General features: G+C 40.3%; 1 pseudogene; it reads left to right on the top strand.

The window, feature by feature from the left end:
• The first annotated feature begins 5,732 nt into the window (after positions 1 to 5,732).
• On the top strand, positions 5,733 to 6,334 carry LOC120249031 (annotated as a pseudogene).
• The last annotated feature ends 6,542 nt before the right edge of the window (positions 6,335 to 12,876 follow it).

Below are 12,876 nucleotides of genomic sequence, written 5' to 3'. Positions count from 1 at the left end.
CTGGATTGTACAGATTTCAGATATAAAGGCAACAAAAAGAAAACAAACATATGAAATTATAATCTTTAAATTATAACTGAGATAATGTTGAGTATTTAGGCACTCTTTTGTCTCTAGACATTTAGTACTGAATCATATGAGCATTGTACTTTGACAGAAATTAAAACAACCAGATGGAATCCATTAAAGATACAAATGCAGGTAAAGTCACCCATCTCAAGCCTCTATGCACAGAAGAATATGACAATAGGGGAAAAAAGCTGGTACAGAAAAAATGATAAAAATACTGAAGCTTGCAATGCATCTATAGAAATGGTATCTGTGGATTATCCAACAAGAAGATATAGCAACTTTTAATATTTTTCCACCCAACATGGCAACACCCAAATACATAAAACAGTTAATAACAAGAATAAAGGAACTGATTGATAGTAATGCAATAATATTAGGGGACTTGAACACACCACTTACATCAATGGACAGACCCTCTAAACAGAAAGTCAGTAAGAAAACAGTGGTTTTGAATGACATGCTGGACCAAATGGATTTAACAGATATATTTAGTACATTCTACCCTAAAACAGCAGAATACACATTCTTTTCAAGTGCACACAGAACATTCTCCAGAGTAGATCATATATATAAGTCTCAAAAAAGTCTCAACAAATTTTAAAAAATTGGAATTATACCATGCGTCTTGTCTGACCACAACACTACAAAGTTAGCAGTCAACCACAAGAAAAAAATCTGTAAAAAGCATAAATATATAGAGGTTAAATAACATGCTGGTATACAATGAATGGGTCATCCAAGAAATCAAAGAAATAAAAAAATTACAGGAGAAAAATGAAAATACAATGGTCCAAAATCTTTGGCATGCAGCAAAAGAGGTTCTAAGAGGGAGGTTTATAGCAATACAGACCTACTTCAATATTTTATTTTTTCTTTGATATTTACAATTGTTTTACCTTCTGTTGGATGGTCTCCTTTGTTATTATATAGTATCCTTCTTTGTCTTTTGTTTTAGTCTTTGTTTTAAAGTCACTTTTGTCCAATATAAGTATTGTCACCTTGGCTTTTTTTTGGACATTCACTTATGTAAGATTAATGTTTCTCTATACCCTCACTTTTGATCTTCATGTGTTTTTATGTCTGAAATGAGTCTCCTATACACAGCATATGGATTGGTCTTTTTAAGACTATTCATTCTGTCATCCTATGTCTTTTGATTGAAGCATTTAGTCCACTTATACTCAAAATAATTATTAGTAGATATATATTTATTGCCATTTATTACTTATTGTGTGACTGTCTTTGTAGTTTTTCTCTGACCGTTTATTCTTTTTCCCTCTCTCATAGTTTACTGGTCTTCTTTAGTGGTATACTTGGATTCCTTTCTCTTTACTCTTTGCATGTCTATTACTGGTTGTTGATTTGTGGTTACCATTAGGTCCATATATAACATCTTCTGAATTTAAGCAGCCTATATTAAGCTGATGGTCGCTTAAGTTTGAACCCATTCGTTACTCCTCTCCCTTCCATGTCTTAGGTAAATAGTGTCTTATTTTACTTCCTTTCATTTTGTGACTCCCTTGACTGATTTTTACAAATATACTTCTTTTTACTGCTTTTGTGTTTCCTATTTTTCATACTCTTAATTTTTCTTTCCACTGAAAGAGTCCCCTTTAACATTTCTTCTAGTGTTAATTTAGTGGTTATGAACTCCTTTAGCCTTCGTTTGTGAAACTCTTTATCTTTTCTTCTCTGCTGAATGATAGCCTTGCTGGATAGAGTATTCTTGGCTATAGATTTTTCCCATTCAGCATTTTGAATATATCATGCCACTCCCTTCTTGCCTGCAAAGTTTCTACTGAAAAACCTCCTGATAACCTTAAGGGGTTTCCCTTGTATGCACCTGTCTTATATACTCTTGCTGTTTTTGTTGAGTTAATTTTTTTGTTATTTTATTTTATTTTATTTTGTTTTATTTTGTTTTATTTTATTTATTTTACTTTTATTTTTATTCCAGTATAGTTAACATACAGCTGATTTTAGTTTTTAAAACATTTCTGTCTTTATTGCTGCTTTTTGCCATTTTACTTACTGTGGGTCTTGGCATATGCCTTGGGTTAATTTTTTAGGGGGATCTCTGTGCCTCCTGGATTTGGATATGTTTCCTTACCCAAAAAATTAGAGTTTTCAGCTATTATTCAAATGAATATTCTGTCCCCCCACCCCCATCTTTTTCCTTCTCTTCTCCTTCTGGCATCCCTATAATGCCAATGTTATTATACTTGATGGATATACTGAGTTCCGTAAGTCTATTCTCATTTTGCATATTTTTTTCTTTCATCTGCTAAGCCTGATTAATTTCCATTACTTTGTCTTCCAGGTCACTGATTTGTTCCTGATTCTCTAGCTTGCTATTTATTCCATCTAATGTATTTTTAATTTCATTTCATGTGTTTTTCATCTCTGATTGGTTCTTTTTTTATATCTTCGTTGGGGTCTCATTGATGTCCTCCACTCTTTTCTCAAGTCCAGTGAGTATCTTTATGTTTATTACTTTAAATTCTCTGTCTGGCATGTTATTTACATCTGTTCCATTTAGATGTCTGGATGTGGCTTTGTCTTGTTCTTTTATTTGGGACAAATTACTCTGTCTTTTCATTTTGTCTAAGTCACTTTTTCTCCCTCTCTGTGTCAGGAAACTCACCTGTGTCTCTGCTCTTGAAAGTAATGGTCTTGTGAAGAATAGGTCCTATAGTGTCCTGTAGTGCAGTATTCCCTGTTCCATAGAATGTGGCATCTCAGGGGTTGTCTCCTATGTGTGTTGCATGAACCCTGCAATTTTGTTCTGGCCACTTTTTCCTTCAGTCCAGTTGCCTGCAGAGGCTCTCTTTGCCTATTGTGGGCAGTGTTTGGTCCCTGGCCAGGATGTGACAGGCAGTTATAACAAGTTGCACACAGGTCTGCTTGTGAAATGAAAACTGCCTTAGCCACCAGTAATACCAGGGCCATGTGGGCAGGGTGTGCAGTTTTAACAAGGTGCACCTCAACCCTCTGCAGGGCCCACCACCACTGCCAGCAGGACAGAGGCTCTGCAGAACACACAGCTGAGGAAATGCAATGTTGGGAAGGTTTGTGCCAGTCTTCTGAGTGAGGGAATCCACAGAGCTGGACCTGAGGCAAGCATGGCTGCAAAGGGAGGAACCACCACAGTGCAGTGGGGGTGGGGCTTGGTGTAAGCAAGTTAGGTAGTGAATACCAGCACTCTGCTGGTTTCCTCAAATGGCTATATGTTTGTGCCGGGCAGGGGGGTGAGGGGGGGGGGGTTGGGCAGGGGAGGGAGATAGCACCTGCTAGCTCCTTTGTTTCTGGAGGAGTCTCTAGGACACACTCTGGAATGAGTAAACTGCTCTTCCTCTTGTATGTGCTAGGCATTTTTGAAACTGTTTCTTCTACACTGTATCTTCTCTGGCTATTTGTTTTGCTTTCTCTTTAAAGGCTGACCTTGGCTTCCTATTGCTCTAAAGGCTTTCCCAGAACCAAGCCTGCAGATTTGTAAAATTCCAGGCTTTAAGTCTCTCTGGTTGTACGAACTCAGGAAATTTGGCCCCTCTCACTGTCAATGCCAAATGCTGTGAGGATTCATTTTTCCATGCGGGCTCCCAGGTATGATAGTTGTTTTTCATCTTTCTCTGTGTCTGCAGTTCCCCTCTACCATCCCCCCACCAACATCACATGGCTGTAGTCTTGTTTATTCCCTACCACATCTCAGCTCTTCCTACCCTCTTTGATGTGACCTCTTTTCTACCTTTATTTGTGGAGTTTCTCCTGCCAGTCTTTGGAGCATTTTCTGGGTTGTTTATGCTGATGTAAGTGTTACCTAGTTATATATATGGGATGAGGTGAACTTGGGTTTCTCTTACTCTGCCATTTTCCCAGCCTTAAGTCAAGAGGAGGCTTATCTTGATGAGCACTGAGTAATATATGGAACTATTGAATCATTATATTTAAAAAAAAAAAAAAAAGAAGAAGGATGCCTGTCTAGCTTAGTCATTAGAGTATGCGACTTTTGATCTTGGTGTTGTGAGTTTGAGCCCCACGCAGGGCATAGAGATTACTTTAAAAAATAACTGCAAAAACCCACAAATGATATCTGCATTAATGTAATACGATAGAGAGAGTGATTAATTTTTTATCACAACAATTTTGTATTGTAATTATCCCTAATTCATAACTGAAAACATATATTATTATAAAAATCACTTATAATCCTTGCTCCACATCAATTCATCTAGTATTCCCAACACAAAAATTTGGAGATAAAAATTTAATTATAAGACATTCTTATAATGTCTTTGGAATTTTTTGAGGACTTCAAAGACTAATTAAAATCAAATTATAGAACAAGAGAAAATAGGGATTGTGGCAATTACACAAATGTAGCAAAATAAAAGGGGCTATAAATTTAAGATATATATAAGGTCTCTATATTCCTTTGCTTGCTCTTAAGTTTTGATGAAACTAAAAACTTTAACTCAGTAGCTTAATTAACAATCAAGGAAAGCTTATTTGCCCCTAGAACCAGAAACATGTGCTATAGAGAAGGACGGATGCTAAGGCAGTTACACTGTTGTGAGATGGGGGACTCGCCTAATGGGCAACTTTGGCTTGAAGGTGTGCCAGCAACTTTGCCTAACTTGCTTAAAACCCCCATGCTGTCTACAGCCCTTGTACCCAGCTTTTCTTTTCTTTTCTTTTAATTCTTTTATGTTTTATTTATTTCTGAGAGAGAGAATGAGAGAGCATGAGAAGGGGAGGGTCAGAGAGAGAGGGAGATACAGAATCTGAAACAAGCTCCAGGCTCTGAGCTAGCTGTCAACACACAGCCCGATGCGGGGCTCGAACCCATAAACCGTGAGATCATGACCTGAGCCAATGTTGGACGCTTACCAACTGAGCCACCCAGGCTTCTCCCCCACCCCCCCAGCTTTTCTTTCTTTCCTCTCCCCTCACCAGGCGCAGACCTGCATCATGTTCTTTCAGCTCTCTCAGCCACTCCAGCTTCTTTCCCAGTTTCCCTCATAGATGTTTCCCCTAATAAATTTTTGCACAGCTCATTCTGTCTTGGTATATGTGTTTCTCAGAGTATCCAAATAACACACACAGTATCAGGAGCTATCCAACAAAAAAGCAATAAGACAGGGACTTTAGGACTGGATTATTCATTGCCTCGTGGGTGAAGAGTATATTGTCCTGTTTGGTAGGTGAGGCAACAGTACTCCTTTGTACAATCTGTGTTCTTTGCTCAAGATTACACTGACGGTGAATTTTATTCACAGTGGCAGGAAAATGTCAGGGTAGAGGTGAATCCTGTGACAGGGTTTAAGGATTCAGGCATTGGAAAGTTTTGGGTCAACAGTGCCTACAAAGATAGTGGAGTTGGCCAGTTACTTCCAAGGTGTATTGACGCCCTCAAGGGAGATAGTAATGGACTGAGGGCTATCAACAAGCTTTGGAATCTTATAAAGAGGTCCTTATCCCTTGCGGTGAAAGCACAGACAGAACTGTGCAGCAAGCTGAAGATCTAATCGAGTTCCAAAGCTCCAATGATATTTGAATGATTACCCAATGCTCTGCTTTGTTATGGCAAGGTCAGATGCTGGTTGGGAAATTTGGGGACTCTGAAATATAGGGTGGGACTGTCTTGACCAAGGCCCCAGAGGATGTGTCTGCATTTGCCCATGAGCAGTTTGGGACTCAGAAGTAGACTACCATTCCTGAGAAAGAGCTATCATTTTCCTTGTGGGTCTTGTGTTGAGCTGTGGGGTAGTGACACAGCAGTGCTGTCCTCCACCAGCAGCTACTTTGTCAAGTGGTGGCTGGTGGCAGGTACTGTGTCCTGCCTGTTAGCCCTGCTGGTTCTGGTTAAGCAGCTAATGAGCTCATCTTTGCAGGACAAGAACTGCATATGCCAGGCCCACTCTGTGCGGCCCTAATAAGCAGTGGTGGAGGTGCCAGTGCCCTTGGTGTGCTGCTCAGTGGCCTTGGGCTGCTGGTCACTGGCCTGATGCTAGCTGGGCTAGCAACTCCCCTTGCTCTGTCATTGGCTGCCATGCTGTTTATGGGCATAGCTTGGCTGCCTCAGGTTTGCTCTTGGTGCTGGCCTTGCTGCTGTATCAGGTGGGTATTCGTGGACACTACCTTCCCATCCGTGAGGCCAGCCCCTCCACCCACAGAGACCATGGTGACAATGACAGAATTTTCAGCATGTCCAAATGGTTGTCTGCTGAATGAGACCACATCCAGCATTGCCATTCTCATCTGACCCAGCCAGAACCCTCTTTCTTACCACTTTCCTCAGTGTCCACATAACTGTGCCAGGACATGAATGAGTGTGTGTGTGTGTGTGTGTGTGTGCATGCGCGCGCGTGTGTGCCCGCGCACACACACGTGAAAGAGAGTGTGTGTGTATGTGCATGTATGCTCATGCATATGTGTGAAGGCCATAGTGAGTATATGTGAGTGTGTTCATGTTCCCAGAACTGTATAGCCCTTCTGTGGGATTGAATGATGTGTGATTAAGAGCTGATGCATACCCACCCATCCACACCATGGGAAGTAAATGTGTATCTCCTTAGAATTCTGTGTTTGTGTCCACAGAACAGTCAGAGTCTGTCTGTCTATATCTGAGGTCTCTAGGCCAAGGGGTTTCTGGGCTCCCTGAAGATACTTGATCCCTATTGCCAGAACCCCTTAAATCTAACCCCATCCTATAACACTTGTTAGGATTTTCCGTAAGAGTGACTATTGGCCACCCAGAGACTGCACCAGTGACCCTTTATTGAGGAGAGCAACTGGTAGCAAAGTGGGAAGAACATGGGCTCTGGAACTTGACAGATCTGGATTGAGATTCCCTCTCTACCTGTTATCAGCTGGGGAACTTGGGCAAATGGTTTAACCTCTCTGAGCCTTAGTTTCTTGAAGGTCATAGTTGTAGTCATGATTATGGTAATGGATTGGTAAGGATGCAGTGATAGCAAGTGTGGAAGGACTGGGCATGTGGCTGCTGAAACAAAACAAAAAGCGCTCTTCCCAAGGAAACAGGGGATCCTCTCAGGAGCTTCCCTCTTCCCTCTTTCTACTTCTGGCTGCAGGCTGGTAAATCTCAGAATAACCACATTGGTCTTGATAAAGAAGGAAATAGACTTCATACACTAAATTAGTTGAAAGAATTTGCTGGTATGTACTGGTTTAAGTCAGAAGAATACCTCTGGGATTGATTTTGAAGGTGCTTCATCAAAGATGCCAGAATGTAAACTCTTGTAAGCAAGTACTCTTGACATTGCACAATTGATTTTTTTCTTTTGGCGGGGCGGGGGGGAGGGGGGGGTGGACGACAAAGTATATCCTAGCAAAGACCCTAGGAGATTGGGCAAACTTGCTGCTGAGGTGACTCTTGGGAGGCCTTAAAAAAAGTGATGGCCAGCATTATGTGAAGCAGAAATGCCTGGGTTGCCATTTGAAGAAGCCAAAGGAAGCAGACATGCTGGAGCAGATATATTATATGAGACCAGAAGATCCAGCAAAAAGTTGTGTTCCACAAGAGGACCTAGAGGTCACTTTAGTCCCCAAGGCCATTATCAATGTGCTGGCAAGAAAGATACCAGCATCAGAAAATCAGTGGTGGTCTCCTTTGTAAGGCCAGGGCTTATAGTAGGGGAAGCAGATAAAGACGTCAGAAGCCAAGCAGCAGAGCCAGATGCCAGGAGGCCACAATTACCCTAAAGATTGGCAAGGTCAAAGGGGCAGTCAAATGAGCTTGACCTGAGAGAAGAGGTGAAGATGATTAATAGAACTTTGCATCCCTGGGAGCAAGAGTGCGGTTCAATAGCTGTAACAATAACAATTCAAAGGCAAAGATGGAAGCTGGGGATGATTGCCCCAATCAGAAGTAACAGTTTCTTGTTCATTTCCCACATTTGTGTCAATTTTCAGATGCAGAGCATCCATTGGGCATGACTCACAATGAAAGAAGTGAAGCAGTCAACTGTGGGATATACTGGTTATGTCACATAGTGCATAATCTCAAACCAGCCAGTCTCATAGAACTCTGGAATAGCCTCTAAAAATCCAGTTGAAGAGCCAGTCTGGAGCAATACTCTGGAATTTGGGAGCTGTCCCCAGGATGTAGTGTATGCATTAAATCAGCATCCTCCATGTGATGCTCTGTTCCCATGGGGAACAATATATAGATCTCAGAACCATGGAGTAAAAGGAAGTTCATCTGTACATACCATCACTGTCAATGGCCACCTGAGCATTTTATTCCTTTATACTCTTGTTGACCTATTAAAACACAGTTATTTTACTAGCAAAATGGGTTTATTTGTGAATAGGTGAAGAATTTCAATTTGGGACAAGCAAACTATGGTGAATTATAAGACAGTCTGGAGAACAGAAGAAAGGAACTCGCTTTTATCAGGGAAAGTAAGGAAGCTGGGGGTTGCTGTTTAACTGAGTTCTTATGGGCTGTTGCTGCGCACATACATACTCTTCCTTCCTCCTCTGGGGTATGTTAAGTAAGCTTCTTCCTGCTGGGAGGTAGACTTGTCAAAGCAAGCCTTTCAGAGCTCCCCTTTCAGAGCTTCCTTTTAAATGAGGCTTCCTTTATTTAGTTTCACACACCATACTCAGAGTTTTGCAGACTTGGAAGTCCTGGTGAGCAAGGGGACATAACTCTTGCTGAGGGATATAAAAGTGCACATTATACCTACTGCTGGAGCACTTTGGACACTTGTGCCCAAGACCATCAGGGCAGAAGAGAAGTCATCATACTGGTAGAAGCAATTGGCCCTGATTGCAAGAGGATGTGGAGCTGTTTTTATACAATAGGAGTAGGGAGGTATATGTGTAGAGCCCAGGTTATTCATGTGGGCACTTCCTAGTACCCACCTGCCGCACTGTAACTATGAATGGATATATACAGCAGCCCACCTAAGAAGAGTATGATTACCAAGGAAATAGACCTTCGAGGACTAAAGATTTGGTTTGTGACAGATACACCACTAGCAACCTGCTGAGGAGATCACTGAGTGTGAAGGAATTCTGAATGGGAAGTAGAGGAGGAGGAGTTTGAGTATGATTTGTGGTCTTGAGATCAACTGCATCAAAACTACTTATTCTGACCTTCTCATGAAGAGAGATTCTGGAGAACATGGTGAAGTCACTCCCCAATCTGTGAGGGAAAGTAGATGTGAGAGGCAGCTTGTGGCAGCCATGAGACCTTGTTTTTCAGAGTTCCAGCTGAGAGGAGCATAAGTGAGCAATCTCTCCAGCTGCTGCATTCATAAATTCATCCCTGCTATGGCATCAGGGCTGCCCTTCCCAATCACTTTTCTTAGTCAGTGTTGAGTGCATCATTAGGGTAGGACATTCCTGGGAGATGGCGAAGTCCTTTGATGGGCCACTTTGGCGCAGTACTTTCCATTGAACATTGACCTTGCCAAACTTTCTTAGAACTGCTTTCTTCCAATCATCCTTCACTTCTCTCCTTTTCCAAAGTCAGATAGACATCTTTGGTGAAGGCTCTCCAAGACCTTCTTGGTTCCCTCCCAATCTTCTCTCATAGGCATTGTGCCTAATAAATCTCCTATCCTGTGTTAATCATGTCTTAACATCTACTTCTAAGAAAACTTGCAGTATGCAACAGTGTTGATTGAAAACACAAGTCAGTTTGTGGCATTTAAGTAAACCGTATCCTAAATCTAGACTGCTTTGTAACACTAATAAGGCTATCAGTATTTCTAGCTTCTTGTGTATACTGACTGGCTTTCTTTCATTCACTAAGGATAACCTGTGCTCTTAATCCATTGTGCAATCTTTCAATTCTTTCTTACTTAATATAAACCAGGAAGGGTTAGCCAACAAGATAATGAGAATATGTACAGTCTTCCCACAATTACTAGAAAAACAGCTCAAAACATGTGCCCTTCTGACAATAGAATACTTCTGAGATAGGATCTATATTAGAAGGTAGGGATATTTATGAGGCAAAAATAATGAAAATCAAAACCTCCACTTGCTTCAACATTCTGTATATGTATATTTTGTTTAGTCTTTTCATTGGCTTCAAATTCTAATAATTAAGCAAGCTCACAAAGTGATTTGCAGAAAGATAATATTAGTGAAAGGATTATCACATAGGTCACCCATAAGTCTGTCAATCAGGAAGCACAAACTTTACAATACTATTTTCTCAAATAAATAGATGCCTGTGATTGGATGAATTTATAAATTCATGTTTATGTTACTAATGTCATTATCAACATAAATATTTTTAGTATCTATTCCAGATGCTTTCAGGTAATTGATGCCTACAGAGGTATTTGTTGATTGATCTCAAATAAAAAGTATCTTTGAGAAAAGAAGCTGATTAGATGCAGGCCATAGAGGTAAACTGATGAGCTGTGTGACAAAAAAATAAGTAGAGCAAGGTGTCATCAAATGGATCCTTCTGGTACTGTAAGTGGGAGAGGCACACCAGTGTTTAAGTGGCTTAGCCTGTGATGATTACAGCTGACATCCAAATAGCCTAAACAATCACCATGTTGTTGTCACAAAGCAGTTGATGACTTGGAAAAAGGCAAATTCAATGTGTATGTTTCAGAGTGGAACTCAGTCAGAGGGCTCTACAGCATTCAATGTAATGATTTCCAACATTGTAGGAGGCAAGTTTCTGGCCTTTGCAAATTTTTGACATCCTGAGAAAGAGAAAGTTCCCCAACCACATTCCATTTACCACTCTTCCCACAACTGTATCTCACAGTGGAGGTTAAAGGAAGTTTGATACAGGGAATTTCTATTAAATATGGTAACAGGTAAAGAATAAAAGGGAAGTGGTGGTATATGCCTAAATTAAGGGGACAAGAATCCGTTTACGGAAGTATTCTGAAGACTCCAAACAGTTTTGTGACATTTTAGACAGGCGAAGTCATTTTTATACTGAAGTAATGTAGGGTTGTGCTAACCTTCGTATCAGCTGATAAAGAAAAATATTACTTTCATAGGTTCACACAAGAAGTTCAAGTATTTCATCTCGGCTTCGATTTTTAAGCCATTTTCCTGCAAACTGGCAAATTTCTGCCTACAGCAAACTGATGAAAATTCATGGGTGTTTTCATTCCTCTAGTTTAGGAAGGAATAGTAAAACTTTTGCCTCAGATCAAACTTTTGAATATTTGAGGGGAGAAAAAAAAAACACATCACTTCTCAAATGTGAATACCCAAAGTGAAATGTGGCCATTTCTTACATTTTTAGATGCCTGGAAGTTTTCCACAAACTTCTATAACAGTCACTCTGCTGGCTTCTGCTATAAATGTTTCAGGAACTATCTAGGGAAATATTCTATTGAGAGGGAGAGGGAAGGCAGGATTATCTAGCAGATAGAGCGTGGAATTTGGACTTAGACAACCATCTGAGACCTGCACCTGCCTCTTTCATTGCCTTATGGTGCAGCACTGTATAAATGATTCAGACTCTCTTTGCTTATATTTTTCCCTGTGGCAATAGAGGGAAATGGGCTAAGCATTAGCCCCTTCTCAACAGGCAGAGTATACCATAAAGGTAAATATGACATTGTCTTTAGTAAAGTGCTATGACCTGTAATCTAGAAAAATAGTGCAGAGATGTGAGGCCACAGTTTGTAGACATTATAGCATCCTCACATGGTGACCTGCCTAGCCTGCCCCTCACTTTTGTATTTAGTCAGGAGTCCCTGTGACACAATCGACAGTAAGTATTCCCAATTGCCAATTCCTTCAACACACATCTTCCTTTCAGCATCTGGAACATACTAACCTCCCTCTCACAAATTCAGTGAAGAGAGACAACCCATAATAGCCAATCAACGTGCATCTATTGATTGCCTAATATGCAAAATGCATTCTGAGTATTAGACCTTTAACGAGAGTCTATTAGAACAAAAACAATTTATAAAACAGAATTGCTATTCTCAGAATGCTGGTAATCATGATCTAGTTATAAAGGAGGCAGTTCTGGAATGGCAAAAATCATGTAAAAGGACCATAGATGACAATTGATAGAAATAATGGTTCTATGGAATTTAGAGGAGACAAAAGGTATGAGGGTTCAAGGTGACTCCTTTGCATATTATTTTAATTTGTAATTGGGAAAAATACAATACAAAAATATAGAAAGAAAAATGTATAATGGATTCAGAGGTATAAAATAATATATCGTTGGTAGTTATGTTAAAAAAGGTACTCATTAATGGGACGCTTGGGTGGCTCTGTAGGTTGAACGATCAACTTCAGCTTGGATCATGATCTTGCAGTTCGTGAGTTCGAGCACTTCATCAGGCTCTGTGCTGATAGGTCAGAGCCTGGAGCCTGCTTTGGATTCTGGTCTCCCCCTCTCTCTGTCCCCTGCTCGTGTTCTCTCTCTCTCTCTCTCTCTCTCTCAAAAAATAAATAAATAAATAAATAGCATTAAAAAAAGTAACTCATCAATATCTATAGCTGCTATCATGTATTTCAGTGTTCTCATTAAATTTAAGCAATTGTCCTCTGTCCTAATGACTATTTCTCTTATATGCTCAGTTTGAGAAATCTTGATGCCTGGTTTGAAACCCAATTCAGTTAGTTAATATAGATGTGTCTTATGAGATAAAATTTGGAGTGAAAGGAGAGTCACATGCTGCAACGGGAAGAGAATTGAATGAGGATCGCAGTGACCTCACTCTGAAAGAATAGCTATCAATCTCTCAAGACATCTTTGGGTTCATTTGTAAAAGGAAAGAAGTGGGCTTCATTTCATAGGCTGGTTCTAACTCTTTCTGGAAAGAAATA

Source organism: Hyaena hyaena, unplaced genomic scaffold, assembly GCF_003009895.1.
Source record: "Hyaena hyaena isolate Hyena2069 unplaced genomic scaffold, ASM300989v1 scaffold_625, whole genome shotgun sequence".
NCBI lineage: Eukaryota > Metazoa > Chordata > Mammalia > Carnivora > Hyaenidae > Hyaena > Hyaena hyaena.
Note: the sequence above shows the minus strand (reverse complement) of the source record. Positions and strands in the feature narration are given on the sequence as shown.